Here is an 18,538-nt window from a genome sequence, read left to right on the forward strand (position 1 = left end):
AATAATTAAGATATGGCAACATTAACAGAGAATTTAACATAAAGAATTGTTAGCTTGGTATACAGAACTGTAAACTAGATAATATGAAAAAAATAAGATATGACAATACATCTATTAGATGGAAGTATGTATTATCACAGGGAAAGGGAAACCAGGGGGTAAGTTGGAATTATTAAAATTTAGAAGCTTGGAAAATGGGCCCCACCAAACTGAAACTCAGACCTCAGAGAAGGGAGTTAATTCTGTTTGGCTAGCTCTAGCTCCTGAGAAAGGGACCTATATCCTGGACCTAATGACTAAGGGGAGGGTCATCCTGGGCTGGCACTGATGTCTATTTCAGCATGCCTAGGAAAATAGGAAATCAGGAAAAAACAGCACAATGAAAACATTGCAAAGACATAGAGAAATATGCCTGGGGCTTGATTCCAGGTATTAGACAAAAGAGAGTACAATTTAACAGTGAGTCAGACCAAAATGATTGACGTTGAGTGTACTTACTAGGAATTAGTAAGTTAGTATTAGTGAATGCATTTCAAAGTTTACATGATTATGTGACTTAAAACTTGGACTCAGACGTGGTCTACCTTTAAAAATGTTGAGGTGCAAAGACTTTGCTAGCACAATGGAGAGGAAGGAATGCGAAGGAATGGGCAATAGGAATATTAGAAACAATAATGCTGTTCCTCCACGTTCTTGAAAAACTGAACACTGTAATCAAAGAACAGGCTTTGTATCTGAGTAGAATTTAATCTTTTTCTTTGCAGATCCAGTTCTCAGGGAATGATTCTAAAAGCATCAGTAACTCCCAGTGTGGATATCAATGCAGAATTGGGCCCAAAGCTAGGATTTCTATTACCTAAATGAGTATTTTTCTGTAAAAGTATAACGTTAGCAGCCAACTTCCAGGACTTTATTTTTGTCAGAATTTTTATTTTCTAGTATTAGACTCTACCAACAGAAAGCAGCCAGAAGTATAGGATGACACCCTGAGAATGTAATACCGTACTAACAGAAGAGTCACGTACCAGGGGGTGCAGATGAACTCTCATGAAAATTTCACACATTCTCTGCCAATTTTCCAAAAAGTACATCTGCCTCTTTTGTATTCTGGAGAAATTTTTGGATGGTGACTGAGAATGCCATTTTATTGGTATTAGCTAGTTTTAGTAATACTGACGAAGATGACATTACCACAGTGAAAGTATGATCAGAAACATAACCTGATCCTACACTTATTGACAAGCATTGGTTATGGTTTTTTGGAGTCTTTCTTTGATGCAAAATATATTGAAATGAATTTTTTAGTCACATTTTAATGTTTTATCAGTAACCAGTATGATGAAACTTTGGACTGGGGCGCCTGGGTGGCTCACTCGGTTAAGCGTCCGACTTTGGCTCAGGTCATGATCTCACAGTTTGTGAGTTCGAGCCCCGTGTCAGGCTCTGTGCTGACAGCTCAGAGCCTGAAGCCTACTTCAGATGCTGTATCTCTCTCTCTCTCTCTCTGCCTCTCCCCCACTTGTGTTCTCTCTCTCTCTCTCTCTCTCTCTCTCTCTCTCTCTCTCTCAAAAATAAATAAAATGTAAAAAAAAATGATATCTGAATAAAACTTTTGTATTTTCCACTTAAGACTATTTGCCTTACATATCTCAATAAAATAGATATATCTGCCTGGTTATTGAAAATGGGCTATAAAGGGGCGCCTGGGTGGCGCAGTCGGTTAAGCGTCCGACTTCAGCCAGGTCACGATCTCACGGTCCGTGAGTTCGAGCCCCGCGTCAGGCTCTGGGCTGATGGCTCAGAGCCTGGAGCCTGTTTCCGATTCTGTGTCTCCCTCTCTCTCTGTCCCTCCCCCGTTCATGCTCTGTCTCTCTCTGTCCCAAAAATAAATAAACGTTGAAAAAAAAAATTTTTAAAAAAAGAAAATGGGCTATAAAATTTAGGGCCTGTTTAAATCTTTTGAAATACTTCTTGTTTCTGATGATGTAATTACCCTAAACTGACATCCAAAGATGTATCTTTTGGATTAATTAATTTAAATGTTAATAAAGCATTAGAATTATCCTGATTTTCACATAAGAAGTAAATCAGAAGTCAATACAAGCAAACCCTCATACATTAAAAAAAAACAGTACTGGAGCAGCAACTGAGTGAACAAACAAAATAAGATCAAATCAACCAGTTATAAAATAATTTCAAAAGGTGGATTCTGATGCCAGGTAGATCTGGCTCCAAATTTGGGCTCTTACATTTGCCCATTATGGGACCTAGGCATTTACTTAAATCTCCAAGTTTCCAGGTATCTGTTTTGCTCTGTAAAATGGAAATAATACCTGACTTTCAGGGTACCACATGCCATACTCTTTACTTGGAATGTCTCTGTGTCCCTCATCACCACTTCACCTGGCATCCTGTAGCTCACAGTTTTAATACACTTCTTCAGCAAAGTATCCCCTTATCATCTGATTTATCCTTTATGGTTTTGACCACAATGGAAATTGATTAATGGTGATTATTGTTTAATGCCTCTCCCCTTCATTAGTCTGTTTATGAGAGCAGAAGTCATTTCTATATTGTTAATGGCATCTCCTCAGTAGATATTCAATATACACCGTAGGATGGATGAATGGATATCATATAAAGCATCTGACACAAGTAGATAAGCAATAAATGATAGTTAATATATATTCATCATTTATATTTTATATAATTGCTATAATTTACTGTGTAGTCTTTAATAAAAATCTGCCATGGCATTATTTTGTGCAGTGACCTTTTTTTGTCCTATAGAGATTAGACACCATAGCATAAAAATCAAAGGGCAAATTTTATCACTTCATCAGATGACTATGTTGGCTCTTATTTACCTGCAGAGTTTTATAGATGTAAGACTTCTTAGAGTAGAAAGTTATTCTTTTGTTCCTACTAGAAAAAATGCTGATCCTCTCTTTAATTTTTACTCAGAGGTAAATACTTTTTTAAATGGTTCACTTTTGATTATAGGTACAAGCATTGAAATAAGCTAAAACATTTATTTATAGGCTACATTATTTATAGGCCAGCAAATTTACCACAGAGTTAGAGGGCACAACCCAAAGGAGCCATTGGCCAACATTATCTTTCTTCCAAACTGGACCTTTTCTCCCAGATCCCTGGTCCCAGGCAGGCCATTTTTAATTTATTTGTGCCTATGGAAAGTCACCTGGCATCCACCTAGCCAGATTAATATTTGCAAAGGAGACAGAACTATTCTTAAAAGATTCACTCCCTCATGATCCTTTACTCCTGTTCCACAAAGGACTCCTACAAAGAAAGTTCCACTGAAAGATTCACACCCCTAATAAGGACTGAGGAATAAATTATGTGAGCCTTTTAAAAAGTTTTAGGATCCTGACTTAAGCAGCATTACCAAAGAAAAAGGAAGCACAGGTCAAATTCCAGGTGTTAATTGTTTTCTTCACAAAGGTCATAGAAATTGTACAAAACTTAGAAAATAGAGATAAGCATGACACTCCCTACTGATAATCATTGTCAGTAGTGGTTTTGGCACAGATCTGTCCAGACCCCTTTGAGATATATGTGTGTGTGTGTGTGTGTGTGTGTGTGTGTGTGTGTATTTAATTTATGAACTAGACATATAGATAAATCTTTAATTCTTTTCTACTTCGTATGTATACAATATATGACTGTAGCATAATACTTTATGAACATCCTTTATGTTATATATTATTCTACAATGTAATTTTATTGATTATGTACTATGGAAACAAAGTAACCCTATTGTTGAAAAATTTTAATATTAACCTTATTATTTGACATTGTATACTTTTATTTCTTTATACATATGAAACTCTAGTATTATTTCGTATGCATTTGTATACATGACTGATGATTTTATCAGGATATATTTCTAAAAGTGCAACTTCTTGGTAACGCATATGCAAATCTTCAAGGATGTTGACAAACCATCATCCAGAATTTTGTACCAATTTAAACTCATGTATCTGTGTGTCTATGAAGGGATCTGATTCCTGGTGCCCTCCCAAATACCAATTACTTAATTAAACATAAATGTGTGGTGCTGCATTGCTGCCAGAAAATAATCTGATGCCTCATGGCTTTGTTCTTTCAAAAAGTAGCCTATTTAGGTAACATTGCCCCAACTGCTCTTAGGATGAGTTAATTTTCTGGAGCAACCAGAAGAGTTCTCAAAGGACTCTCCATGGGTGTCTTTTCCTCTCTCTGAATTTGTCTGTGGATGTGGATATGCAGAATTTCTTTACTCGATAGCTGATGCATATTGAATGCTTACAGTGTGCTTTATACATATTTAATTTAATGTTTCAGTTACCTCATAGCATAGCTACTGTTATCCCCAATCTCTAAATGGGAAAACGGAGGCACAGTCAAGTTAAATAAATTATAAGTTGTGTGTTCTACAACAGTAAATGATTAAGTTGAAATTTGAACAAAATTGGTCCAACTCAGAACATCTACTCTTCAGCACTACATAACATGACTACAGAAAAGAGTGCTGATGAGTGGAAGTTCACATTTCTGATGTGTGTATTTGTGTAAATAAAAAATACATGAATTTATTTGACAAGGCAAAGACATATGCCATGCCCTTACTGTGCAGACAAAAAAAAAAAAAAAGAAAGAAAAAAAGAACAACAAACAATAGAATTGCCAATTGGACTGAGATTAGGAAATGTTCAGCGAGGACTTAATAAATGAGGTGAGCTTGGACCCAATCTTGAACAATGACTGCGCTTACCAGGCAGATGTGATGTGATGCAGATTGACAAAGGCCTGCCTAGTGAAGGGAGCAGTTGGGCAAAAGCACCAAGGTGTGAAGCCGCATGATGTATCCACCATAACAGCGTGTGCTGGGACATTGACTTTGTGAGGAGTGGTTCTCAAGCTGTTCACATCACCTTTCTTCAGGTTGGAAAGCATACCTTCTGCTTCCTATGCCTAGATTTTAAAGTGTGGGGCAGACGTTTCCTCGAACATGTGTTACTTTCTGTATCAAAATTTCCCAGGGAGAGGCAGACTACTCTAGTGTCAGTTAAATGAATGAATGAAAGAATGTTTGCATTCAAAGAGAGGGACTGCCAGATTAAATAAGAAAAAAAAAATGGGGAATTAGGAAGTCTGTTCTTGATTTGGCTTGGAAAGAGCTAAAGGGGCACTTTGACTTTCTTTAAATGTTCTTGTGGTTCCTAATTACAAAAATTTCTTCTAAGTGAGCTGACATTTTTATTCAGTCATTTAGAATGTTCATTAGAGACAGGATCATGAATAATATAAATGTATTACAAATTCCACTCCACAGTTAAATGCTGCCTCTATGTAATTCAAAATAAAAATACTAACTTTTTTTTTTCCTGTAGCCACCATTTTCTCTCCTATGCCTGGAGCTCAAGCTGAACCGATTTGTGTTGAAAACTTATAGTAACCAGTATTGAATTTGAAGTTCTGAATTCTGAAATGTGAATGGTAGGGAAACACTCTGAATTTCATGTATTTAAGCCTATTGATAGATAGACCAAATATAACAAAGTGAAACAAATGACATCCTGTGTTTGCTGTAACTCCAGCTTGTGTCTAAAAAGCACGGTTGTTATAGTAAGTGATTTTATCATACTCAAAACTAACAAAGACTTTTTAAAAATATTCTAATTACCTGGGGGAGCCTGGGTGGCTCAGTCAGTTAAGCATCTGTCTCTTGATTTCGGCTGAGGTCATGATCTCACAGTTGGTGGGTTCAAGCCCCATGTCAGGCTCTGTGCTCACAGCTCAGAGCCTGGAGCCTGCTTCGGATTCTGTGTCTCCCTCTCTCTCTGTCCCTCCCCTGCTCATGATCTGTCTCTCTCTGTCTCAAAAATAAATAAACATTCAAAAAAAAATTTTTTTAATTCTAATTACTTGGAAAAAATGAATTTCTGCTGTCTAAGTAGCAATCAGTGGTAATAAAGACTGTGAAAGTGCCTTAGAGAATGCTTAATTATCTTTTTGACATCCTCTGAGAACAATTGACAGAGGTTTATAAAAAAAAGGAAAGTTAATTAACTTGCACTAAAGACTATACCCATATAATGAAATACAAATAAAATGTTGTTAACATAGGTTGTTTGATATATGATAGGTAATTTATGCTAAATGAAATAAGCAATAGAAACATTTTATTTTTTTATTCTTTGTAAATTTTAATTCCAGTATACTTAACATACAGTGTTATATTAGTTTCAGGTGTATAATATATTTATTCAACAATCCCATACATCACCCAGTGCTCCTCAGGACAAGCGTACTCCTTAATCCCCATCACCTATTTCACCCATCCTTCCACCTGCCTCCCTTCTGGTAACCACCAGCTTGTTCTCCATAGTTAAGAGTCTGTTTCTTGGTTTCTCTCTCTTTTTTTTTCCTATACTCTTTTGTTTTATTTCTTGAATTCCATTTATGAATGGAATCATGGTATCTGTCTTTCTGACTGACTTATTTTGCTTAGCATTATACTCTCTAGCACCATCCATGTTGTTACAAATGGCAAGATTTGATTTGTTATGGCTGAGTAATATTCCATTTGTGTGTGTGTGTGTGTGTGTGTGTGTGTGTGTGTATTCCACATCTTTATCCTTTCATCTATCAGTGGACCCTTGGATTGCTTCCATAGTTTGGCTATTGTAAATAATGATGCTGTAAACATAGAGGTGCATATTTCCCTCTGAATTAGTGTTTTGGTATTTTTTTTAGTGTTTGGTAATTTTTAGGTTAATACCCAGTTATGTGACTCCTGAATTATAGGGTAATTCTATTTTTAATTTTTAAAGAAACCTCCATACTCTTTTCCAGAGTGGCTGTACCAGTTTGCATTCCCACCAACAGTGCAGGAGGGTTCCTTTTTCTCCATATCCTCACCAACACTTGTTATTTCTTACGATTTTCATTTCAGCCTGTCTGACAGGTATGAGGTGGTATTTCATTGTAGTTTTGATTTGCATTTCACTCATGATGAGTGATGTTGATCATCTTTTCATCAGTCTGTTGGCCATCTGGATGTCTTCTTTAGAGAAATGTGTGTTCATGTCTTCTGCCCATTTTTAATTGGATTATTTAGTTTTGGGGAGTTGAATTGTATAAGTTCTTCATATATTTTGAATACCAACACTTTATTGGGTATGTCATTTTAAAAAATTTTTTAGTGTTTATTTTTGAGAGAGAGAGAGACAGAGTGTGAGCAGGAGAGGGACAGAGAGAGAGGGAGACAAATAATCTGAAGCAGGCTCCAGACTTTTAGCTGTCAGCACAGAGTCCAATGCAGGGCTCGAACCCACAAACCATGAGATCATGACCTGAGCCAAAGTCAGACACTTAACCAACTAAGCCAGCCAGGCACCCCTTGGATATGTCCTTTAAAGTTTATGTATTCATTTTTGAGAAACAGAGAGAGGGAGAGAGAATGGGGAAGGAGTAGAGAGAGAGGGAGAGAGAGAGAATCTCAAGAAGCTTCCTCACTGTCAGTGCAGACCCCGACAGGGAGCTCAAACTCACAAACCATGACATCATGACCTTAGCCGAAATCAAGAGTCCTACGCCTAACCACCTTAGCCACCCAGGTGCCCCATTTGGATGTGTCATTTGCAAATATCTTCTCCCATTCAGTAGATTGCCTTTTAGTTTTGTTGATTGTTTCCTTCTCTGTACAGAAGCTTTTTATTTTAATGTAGTCTCAATAGTTTATTTTTACTTTTATTCCCTTGTCTCAGAAGACCTATCTAGAAAAATGTTGCTATGGCTGATATAAGAAACATTACTGCCTATTCTCTCTTCTAGGATTTTTATGGTTTCAGGTCTCACATTTAGGTCTTTAATCCATTTTGAATTTATTTTTGTGTGAAATAAGAAAGTGGTCCAGTTTCATTCTTTTGCATGTAGCTAACTAAGTTTTCCGAACACCATTTGTTGAAGGGATTATCTTTTTCCCATTGGATATTCTTTCCTGCTTTGTCAAAGATTAATTAACCATATAATTATGAGTTTATTTCTGGGTTTTCTATTTTGTTCCATTGATCTATGTGCCTGTTTTTGTGCCAGTATCGTACTGTTTTTATTACCACAGCTTTGTAGTATAACTTGAAGTTGGGAGTTGTGATACCTCCACTTGGCTTTGCTTTTCCAAAATTGCTTTGCTATTTGAGGTCTTCTGTGGTTCTGTGTAAGTTTTAGGATTGGTCTAGTTCTGTGAAAAATGCTGTTGGCATTTTGATAGGGATTGCATTAAATCTGTAGATTGCTTTGGGTAGTATGGCCATTTTAGCAGTGTTTGTTTTTCTAATCCATGAGCATAAAATGTCTTTCTATTCTTTGTGTCATCTTAAATTTCTTTCATCAGTGTTTTGTACTTTTCAGAGTACATGTCTTTCACCTGTTTAGTTAGTTTTATTCCTAGGTATAATATTATTTTTGGTGCAAGTATAATTTCTCTTTCTGCTGCTTTATTATTAATGTATAGAAACACAACAGTTTTCTGCATATTGATTTTTGTGTCCTGCACCTTTACTGAATTCATTTATCAGTTCTGATAGTTTTTTGGTGGAGTCTTTTGGGTTTTCTCTATAAGTAGGTCATCCACAAATAGTGAAAGAATTTTACTTCTTCCTTATTTATTTCTTTTTGTTGTCTTATTGCTGAAGCTAGGACCTCCAGTACTATGTTGAATAAAAGTTGTGAGAGTGGATATCCCTATCTTGTTCCTGACCTTAGAGATAAAGCTCTCAGTTTTTCTCCATTGAGGATGATATTAGCTGTGGGTCCTTCATATATGGCCTGTATTATGTTGAGGGATGTTCCCTCTAAACCTACTTTGTTGAGGGCTTTTTTAATGAATGGTTGCTGTATTTTGTCAAATGCTTTTTCTGTGTCTATTGAGAGGATCATTTGGTTCTTATCCTTTCTTTTATTAATGGGTTATATCATGTTGATTGATTTGCAAATATTGAACCACCCTTGCATCCCAGGAATAAATCCCACTTGATCATGGTGAATGATTTTTTTAATGTCTTATTGGATTCGGTTAGCTAGTATTTTGTTGTAGATTTTTACATCTATGTTCATCAGAGATACTGGCCTGTAGTTCTCTTTTTTTGTGGTGTTTATCTGGTTTGGGTACCAGGGTGATACTGGCCTTATACAATGAATTTGGAAATTTTCTTTCTTCTATTTTTTGGAATAGTTTGAGGAGAATAGGTGTTAACTTATCTTTAAATGTTTGGTAGAATTCACCTGTGAAGCTTTCTGGTCCTGGACTTCTGTTTGTTTGGAGTTTTGTGAGTACTGATTCAATCTCCTTGCTGGTAATTGGCCTGTTCAAACTTTGTGTTTCTTTTTGGTTCAGTTTTGGTATGTTATATGTTTCTAGGAATTTATCCATTTGTCCTAGGTTGTCCAATTTGTTGGTATATAGTTTTTCATAATATTCTTTTATAATTGTTTGTATTTCTGTGGTGTTTGTTATTTCTCTTCTTTCATATGTGATTTTATTTGATTTCTTCCTTCTTTCCTTCCTTCCTTCCTCCCTTCCTCCCTTCCTCCCTCCCTTCCTCCCTTCCTTCCTTCCTTCCTTCTTTCCTTCCTTCCTTCCTTCCGTCTTGAGTCTGGCTAGAGGTTTATCAATTTTGTTGATCTTTTGAAAGACCCAGCTCCTGGTTTCATTAACCCGTTCTATTGTTTTTTTAGCTTTTATATCATTTATTTCTGCTCTAATCTTTATTATTTCCTTCTTTCTGCTGGTTTTGGGGTTTTGTTTGTTGTTCTTTTTCCAGCTCCTTTAGGTGTAAGATTAGGTTGTTTATTTGTGATTTTTCTTGCTTCTTGATTTAGGCCTATATTGCTATTAACTTGCCTTTTAACACCAGTTTTACTGTGTCCCAAAGGTTTTGGAACATTGTGTTTTCATTTTTGTTTGTTTCCATGCACCAAAACATTTTATAACCAGAGTCTTCCTTTACCTAACATGGTTCCCTTAAAAAGTATGTCCCTAGTTTGATCATTTCTCTTTATTTTCCCCTTAAATTATTTCTTCTTAGAAGTTGGCCAGACCTGCAGAGTAATCCATTGGAATGCACACCATAGGTCTCTGACCTTTCAGACATGCTCAGGGAAAACAGAATCATTATGAATGGTATTTGCAAGTCTGAAATCACCACAGGCTACTGTATAACTGTGCCTGTAGACATTGTATTGAATTTCCCAACTCAATCTTCCCTTCCTTAGTAGAGGAAAAACTCATCCTACTCTTCTTTAATCATTTTGAGGTCCTTAAACAAGAAATATTGGAGTATTTTTTAAATTACCCATTGTTACAGAATTACTTAATGAACTACTATGTAAGAAGAAAAGGTCTCTGTGATACTAATGTAAATCAAGGGCATATGTTTCAATTACCTGAGAAAGACATGGTATATTAGCATGCTTTTCTATGCCTTATAATATTATACATTATATTTTGTCATGTTATCTCTGATTTTTTCATGGGGAATAACCTAAGTGAAGGGTATTGCACCTTAAAAATTACCACTTATTCTAGACCATGTGATTTGAATATGGATTTTATGCCACCAAAGAGTAGATTATGTCTCAACATGAGCATGCAGCAGTGAATCCAAAAATTAATGAGTATCCATGCCCCTTAATATTACTATCTAGAAGACTACAATGCATTTTATACTTGCTCAGCACTGGTCTTCACAGTGTTTTTGTGCTTGATCAAGGGTCAGTACTAACCACTACTCTATGCCCTAAGTCTCATCCGATGACTTGGTGCACATTGAACTTAGAAATTAAATCTCCCTCACTCAGAGACATGCAAGAGACCACCCACAGCTCTTATAGAAGAATGGTACAACTACCAGTGGAATAATACTTATAATTTCATGGAACCTTTTATATTTGCAAGGGTTTAACATCTAGCTAGAAGGCAAAAAGACTCTAGAGACAGCTCTTCTGATTATAATAAGGAGAATGAGCCAGAAAAGCTGCAATATCACAAGTAATCATGTTGGAGTAGCCAGTATCAGATTTTGCCTCCTGGCATAAACAACTAAACAATAATTGGACAGGTGATTTTACACATTGAACAACAGCTACTGCAGGATTGTGACCCCTGAGAGAATTAAAATAAACCAAGAAGCTTATAAGTCATCCTGAGATTTTTCATGGAGGCACCTTCAGAATCAGAGTATAAGAGCAAATCATGTAGATTTTGCTGAATTGGAGGGATAGAAGTTGCATTTTGATGAGGTCTTAGTAGCTGAAATTTTAAAGACATAATGTTGAAGAGAAGAGAGGTATGCAGAAGAAGAGCGCCAGAAATCTTCAGAGTCCCCACTTGAGTTTGTTGCTGAACATTAATTTGTTCATGTATAGGATGAATACCTTGAAGCCAGGCCAAGGTATATTGTGAGTTATAAGATAAGCAATTCCCAGATATCACCCAGCCTTGTAAGATGTTTGAGTTACAACCTGCCATAATAGAGGTGCCTCACTGAACAATCAAGGTATTCAGTAGAGAAATCTGGAGAATCACGTCTCAGCAATAAGGCCAATTTATGCGTATAGTAAACCTAGTGTGGACTCACCTTAAACAGCTCTAAAAATAAGCCTTAAAATGACCAAGCTGTTCAATAAATAATTTAACTGTGAAGATAATTTCTTTAAAGGAAGACAAAACACTCCAGACAAAAATGCAACAAACAAAATGAACAGCACTCAATTAAAATTTACTAGACTATGAAAAACAAGAAAAATCTTAGCCACAACCAGAAGAAAAATTAGACTATTGAAAGAACCAAATTTGACAGACATGATGGAGTCAGTAGAGAAGGACTGTATTGCAGCAATTACAAACATAATTAAGGTTTTAAAGGAAATGTAAACCTGAAATCAAAAGAGAGAATTCATGAAAATGAACCAAAGATTATATCTGGACAAGAAGAATACAATATGGGAGTTGAAAAGTCCTTTATAAGTATAACATGTTATAAGATACTTATAAAAACGCTCAATAAACTTGAAGACATAGTGAAAATTAGATGACAGGTTAGCACAGAGAAAAAAAATTAAAACTTTAAAAATTAATGCCTCAACAACACGTAGGAAAATATAAAGTAGTTTAACATATTTTTTTAAGTTTATTTATTTTGAGAGAGAGAGAGAGAGAGCGAGCAGGGGAAGGGCAGAGAGAAAGGGAGAGAGAATCCCAAGCAGGCCAACATGGAGCTCAGTCTTATGACCACAAGATCATGACCTGAGCCGACATCAGGAGTTGGTTGCTTAACTGACTGAGCCACCCAGGTGTCCCCAACATATGTCTGAGTTCCCAAAATGGAAAAAAGCCACAAAACATTTGAAGAAATAATATTGCTATATGTGCTATTAGAGCTAGGAATTTTATTTTGTTGATTCTTTGGGTTTTATACATAAAGAATCATGTCATCAGTGGGCAAAGATAGTTTTATTCCTTCTATCCCAAACTGAATTCTTTTCCTGTCTCATCTTATTATAGTTATTTGGAATTCTAATAAAATGTTAAATAGAAGTGGTGAGAGAGAACATCCTTATTTTGTCTATGAGCACAAGGGGGAAATGTTCAATTCCTCATCATTAAGTGTGACGTTAGCTATAGCTTTTTGAGATACCGCTTATCAAACTGAGGGAGTTCCCCTGAAATACTAGGTTTTTGAGACCTTTTATCGTGAAAGGGTGTTCAACTTTGTCATATCTTTTTTTCTTTATCGAACGATACAGTCCTATGATTGTCTTAAGCCTGTTGATAGGGAGATTCCATTTATTAATTTTCAAATGTCGAATCAATCTCATAACTGTAATAAATCCCAACTGGTTATAATATGTAGTTCTTTTCATATATTGGTGGATACAGTTTGCTAATATTTTGTTGAAGATTTTTGCATCTGTATTCATGACAGATACTGGTTTGCAGTTTTTCTTTCTTTTAGTGTCACTATTAACATTAGAATATTAGTATGTGTTTGCTTCTATTTTCTGGTTGAGATTGTGGAGAATTGGTATCAGTTCTTTCTTAAATATTTGGTAGAATTTACTACTAAAACCATCTGGGTTTAGTGCTTTTTGTTTTTTGAAGATTTTAAATTAATTCTTTGATTTCTTTACCAGATATAAATCTGTTCAGATGATCCATTTCTCCTTGTGTGAGCTTTGGTAGTTTGTGTTTTCCAAGCAATTGGCAATTGCAATTCCAAGCGATTCATCTGAGTTATCAAATTTGTGGACATAAATTTCTTTACACTAGATCTTTATTATTCTTCTAATGTCCATGGGATTCATAGTGATAAACTCTTTTATATTTTTTGTTTTGGTTATTTGTATGTTCTTTTTTATTTTTCTTGGCAATCTAGATAGAGACTTAATAATTGTGTGTGTGTGTTTTCAAAGAGCCAGCTTTGAGGTTCAATGATATATCTCTGTTGTTTTCCTATTTTCGTTTTCATTGATTTCTGCTCTAATTTTTAACATGTCTTTTCTTCTGCTTGCTTTAGGCATAAATTAATCTTCCTTCTCCAGTTTCCTAAGGCACAAATATAAATTATTGATTTTAGCACCTTCTTACTAATAAATTCATTCAGTGCTATAAATTTCCCTGAAAGCACTGCTTTCAGTGCATCACACAAATTTTGACAAGTTATATTCTCATTTAGTTCAAAATATTTTTAAATTTCTCTTGAGAATTCTTTGACCCTTGTCTTAAGTATGTTGCTTAATTTCTAAATAATTGGGGCTATTCTAGCTATCTTTCAGTTATTGATTTCTGGTTTAATTCCATTGTGGTCTGAAGCACATTTTGTATGACTTCTGTTTTTTAATATGTGTAAGGTGGTTTTTATGGTCTAGAATGAAGTCTGTCTTGATAAATGTTCCATGCAAGCTTGAGAAAAATGTTTATTCTGCTGTTGTTCCAGGTAGTAGTGTATAAATGTCAGTTAGATACAGTTGATTGATAGTATTGTTCAAGTCAATTATATCCTTAAGTATTTCCTGTCTGTCTTATCTATCAGTACTGAAAATGTGGCACTGATATCTGCAGCTGGAATGGTGGAATTGTCTATCCACCTGCAGTCCTATTAATTTTCGATTCATGTATTTTGACAATCTGATGTTGGGTACATATACATTTAAGATTATTGTCTTCCTGGAGAACTGACATCTTAACACTATATAATACTCTTTATTTATGAAAATCATTTTATTTTTGAAATAAAATTGTCTGAAATTAACTACTCAGTCTTTCTTTATATTCGTGTTATCCCAGTATATTTTTTTCCATCCCTTTGCTTTGAAACTAATTGAGTATTTATATTTAGTAAGGTCCTTGTAGTCAACATATAGTTAGGTCTTATTTTTTATTATCCACCTTGAAAATCTATCTTTTAGTTGGTATAGTGGAGTATTCACATTTAAAGGATTTCTTATGGGGAACCTGGGTGGCTCAGTCAGTAGAGTGATTGAGCGTCTGATTTTGGCTCAGGTCATGATCTCATGGTTTGTGAGTTCAAGCCCCACATCGGGTTCTGTGCTGACAGCTCGAAGCTTGGGGCCTGCCTCTGATTCTGTGTCTCCCTGCCTCTCTCTCTGCCCCTCCCCTGCTCATACTCTGTCTCTCTCTCTCAAAGATAAATAATGAACATTAAAAAATAAATCAATTAACTTAAATAAAGGGTGTTTTTAAGTAATTTAATACTTATGTTTGTAACCTTCTGTTTAGTGTACATGTCCTTTGCTTCCCCTATGTTCTTTTTTACCTTCTCTGACTTTCACTGAGCATTTTACATGATTGATTTTATCTCTTCTCTTAGCTCAGTTTTATTTCTGTTAAAATTTTTAGTAGTTTCCCTAGAATTTGCAGTCTATATTTATGCTAATCTTAATGCACCACAAACAATACGAGGCCACTTTACATCTAGTTCAGGTAATTTATGAAAGTGTGCCCTATTCCTTCATCCTACATCCTGTCCTTTATTACAGAGCTGTCTTTTGTGTCATTTAGCTAGTTGCGATAATCAGCCAATATCTGTTGCTGGTATCACTCTAAACAAACATCTTTTAGATGAGTCGAGGATTGGAAAAATAAAAGATGTTATTTTGCCTCATTTATTCCTTCTCCAATGCTCTTCCTTTGTTATAAAATTGAGTTTCTAACCTACGTCATTTTTCTTCTTGGATGCCGCCTTTTATTCACTTCTTTCAAAACAGGTCTATTGGTAATAAATATCCTCAGTTTTTGTCTGAGAAGGTCTTTCTCTCTCCAGTGTTAAAGGACAGTTTCATTGAACATAGAATTCTAGACGGTAGGTTGTTTCTCTTTTTACACTTTAAATATTTCTGAAATATTCATTACTTGTCTTACTGAGTGAATTCTGATGAGAAATCTGTATTTCTTATTTATTTACTGAGATAAATAGGCCTTCAGCATGATGTTTTATGTAAATCTGACTAGGAGCCAGGCTGTGTTTAATGTTTACCTTGCTCTGTGGTGCCAGAGCCTTCATTTCTTCTGGTTTTTGTCTTTCTTGTTGACTTTGGGCCTTGCTATGAACTCCTTTTAGGTAGAATTTGTATTTTGCATCTCTTTCAGGTGTAATCCCCTGTTAATGTACTGAAGCCCTGTTGGTGTGGTGGTAAACTAGGGGAAGGGAAGCATTCTATAATCTTAAGATTAAATGTCAGTCTTTTAGTTGGATGGTGTTTCCGTGATGTGACCTTCACAAATGTTTCTTAGATTTTTCTCCCCTTGTAGGTGAGCCTGGAGAGCTAGAGGGAACTGGAATCAAAGAAATGCCTTTCTCTCGGGTAAGGTAATGATCTGGTAAGGGCTTCCCCTGGAGAGTTGGTGTTAGTTTTTGAGAATGTTCTGATCATGTTTTATAATGGTTACTCTTCTCTCGCCACCGCCAGGGCCAGGAGGAAATCTGCCTTGGCAGTTCACCTTGAAAACTTGGGTTTCCTGAAACTAAAATCCACGAAAATACCAGGATGCCCCTCAGAATAGGGGTACCAGAACTTTCTCACTTAAGCTTATTCTCATTGAGCTGCCATCAATTCACCAAAGTTACCATTTAATTGCACCTACCAGTTTATGGCTCCAGCAGTGTCTGCTGCATGTGGGCACATGTTGGTTGTGACTGTGTAAGTCACCTTTCTTTCTTGGATTTGGGGGTGCTGAATTGCCCGGCAACCTAAGTCTTTCAGTGGCTCCCACTAGAGTCATTGACTTTCAGTTCTGTGTTTTCTTGTGTAAAGATGGGAGTGATGACATCCAAGATCTTGACACATAAGAGCAGAAACCAATGGTCTGTTTTACCTTAACTTTTAATAATCCTTTCATACTTGGAACCTAAGTGTTCATTAACTCTTTCCTGTGATCTCAAACAAGGTAACATTAATATTTATTTCAAATGACAATTCTGTGAGCTTATCCTTCCATCCCTTCCATGTGCATAAGCACATAAGTGATTTGAAATTCTCGGAGCTCTTAGATTGCTGTGTCAGAATCACCTGAAGACATCTATTATATTCTCCCTCTCCTCCATGTCTCACACTAATTAAGTTTACTATAAAGCCAGCGTCAGGAATCTCTCTTCGGCCAAGGGTGACTGTAGCCATCGGAGGCCAGTGTTTGTGCAACAACGAGTGTTTGTTCTCCAAATGTTGCTGCCTGACATTTCCACGGTATCCTATCCTTAGAATGCTAGGGGAGAGCTGAGGTTCGGGGAACTGAAATAAGACTAGTATGGCTTGGCTATAAGAATTAAACTTATAGTGTAGTGTGTAGTCCAAGCTAGACTGGAGAGGTTGGTACAGTCTTGTAGAATATGTTATCTCATTAGGAAGCTTCAGAAAGGTTTTGAGTTTAAAAAGGGTGATAATCTTTCAATGTGCATCTGGTCAGAAGTCACCCAGCTGCCAATGAATATACTTGGATATATCCAGGTCCCACTGTTTTCCAAAATGTATTCTCTTTCCTTGAGGAAGGCTTATTTATGTGTACTATACTATTTATAAACCTAGTAATAACAGAGATGGTACATTTTGGAAGGACAGTTACCATGAGGCTCCAACCTCTCTGTTCATATTATTTTGACTGCATTCAGCCCTCTTCTTCAATTCAGAGAAAGAGCAAACTTTGCAGGGTTTGAGCGTAAAATAAAGTCTAAATTAAAGCACGAACACCGGTGCATGGCTAACACATTTCCCTCAAAGGTCTTTTTATGCAGCATTCATCCTTAGGGAAAGAATATTCCAGAGTGTATCTCCCTCACATTCTGCCTGCCATGTCAGACTTGGCAGTCTCCATACGCTTTCAGTATAATTCAGAAACATTTACACTTGCTCTGTTCCACATAGATTCAAGTGTTGAATGCTCTGAACGTTTTCAGACAGATGTTATCAGACATTTTCTTGACACAGCTTCCTTAGTATATTTGCATAGAACAACCATTGCCACTGAAAATGAGGTGCAATCAACAAAAAAAGAATTTGTGTTTGTTGTTGAGATCTGGCAATATACCTGTATTGAAGAAGGGTTTTTCCTTCACTATACTGAAAATACTTCTGTTCCAGCCACATTACTGCATTTAATCTGGTGTGTGTGTGTGCATGCCTACAGTTGCACATGTACAGTTGACACTTGAGCAACATGGGTTTGAGCTGTGCAGGCCCACTTACAAGTGGATTTTTTCAATAAATACTATATAGTACTATAAATGTATTGTATTTTTCTTATCATTTTCTTAAGAACACTTTCTTTTCTCTAGCTTATTTTCTTGTAAGAATACAGTATGTAATACATATAACACACAAAATGCGTCAACCGTTTATGTTATTGGTATGGCTTCCTATCAACAGCAGGCTATTAGTAGTTAAGTTTAGGCCAATCGAAAGTTATACATGGATTTTTGACTGCATTGTTTAAGGGTCAGTATATATGTATTTCATTTTATCAGATTAAATATATATATATACACATACGTTTCCCCCTCTGTTGCCATCCCCAATTTTTCTCTAAATGGCATATTAACTCTTTCTTGATTCCTAACAAGGGAACTGGGGTTAAACTTCTACTTTTGCTTAGTATTTAAAGAGTCACAAGAGGCTATAACTCTCACTGTAACAATAAAAAAAATTTAGATGAGTTTTAAAAAGTTGTTTTTTAAAGTCATTAAAATCTGAAGATGCAAAGAATTTTAAGAGAACTAAACTTGAAAAAAATGAATACTTCTTGTAAAAAGAGAAACTACTGGTTACTTTTATGCCTGGGTAGAGTGGACAGAGGATAAAATATTCTACAGACAAGGGACAATCCATAGGTAAGAAGAAACCACCCAAATTTCCAAGGGAGCATGCAGGATGGCAAGATGGATTTCATTTCAAAAATCCCCAGAAGGGATAATCCATAGGTCAGAAGAAACCACCTGGATTTGTAAAGGAGCACGTGGTA

The sequence above is a fragment of the Panthera uncia genome, chromosome F2 (assembly GCF_023721935.1).
Source record: "Panthera uncia isolate 11264 chromosome F2, Puncia_PCG_1.0, whole genome shotgun sequence".
In the NCBI taxonomy this organism is placed as follows: domain Eukaryota; kingdom Metazoa; phylum Chordata; class Mammalia; order Carnivora; family Felidae; genus Panthera; species Panthera uncia.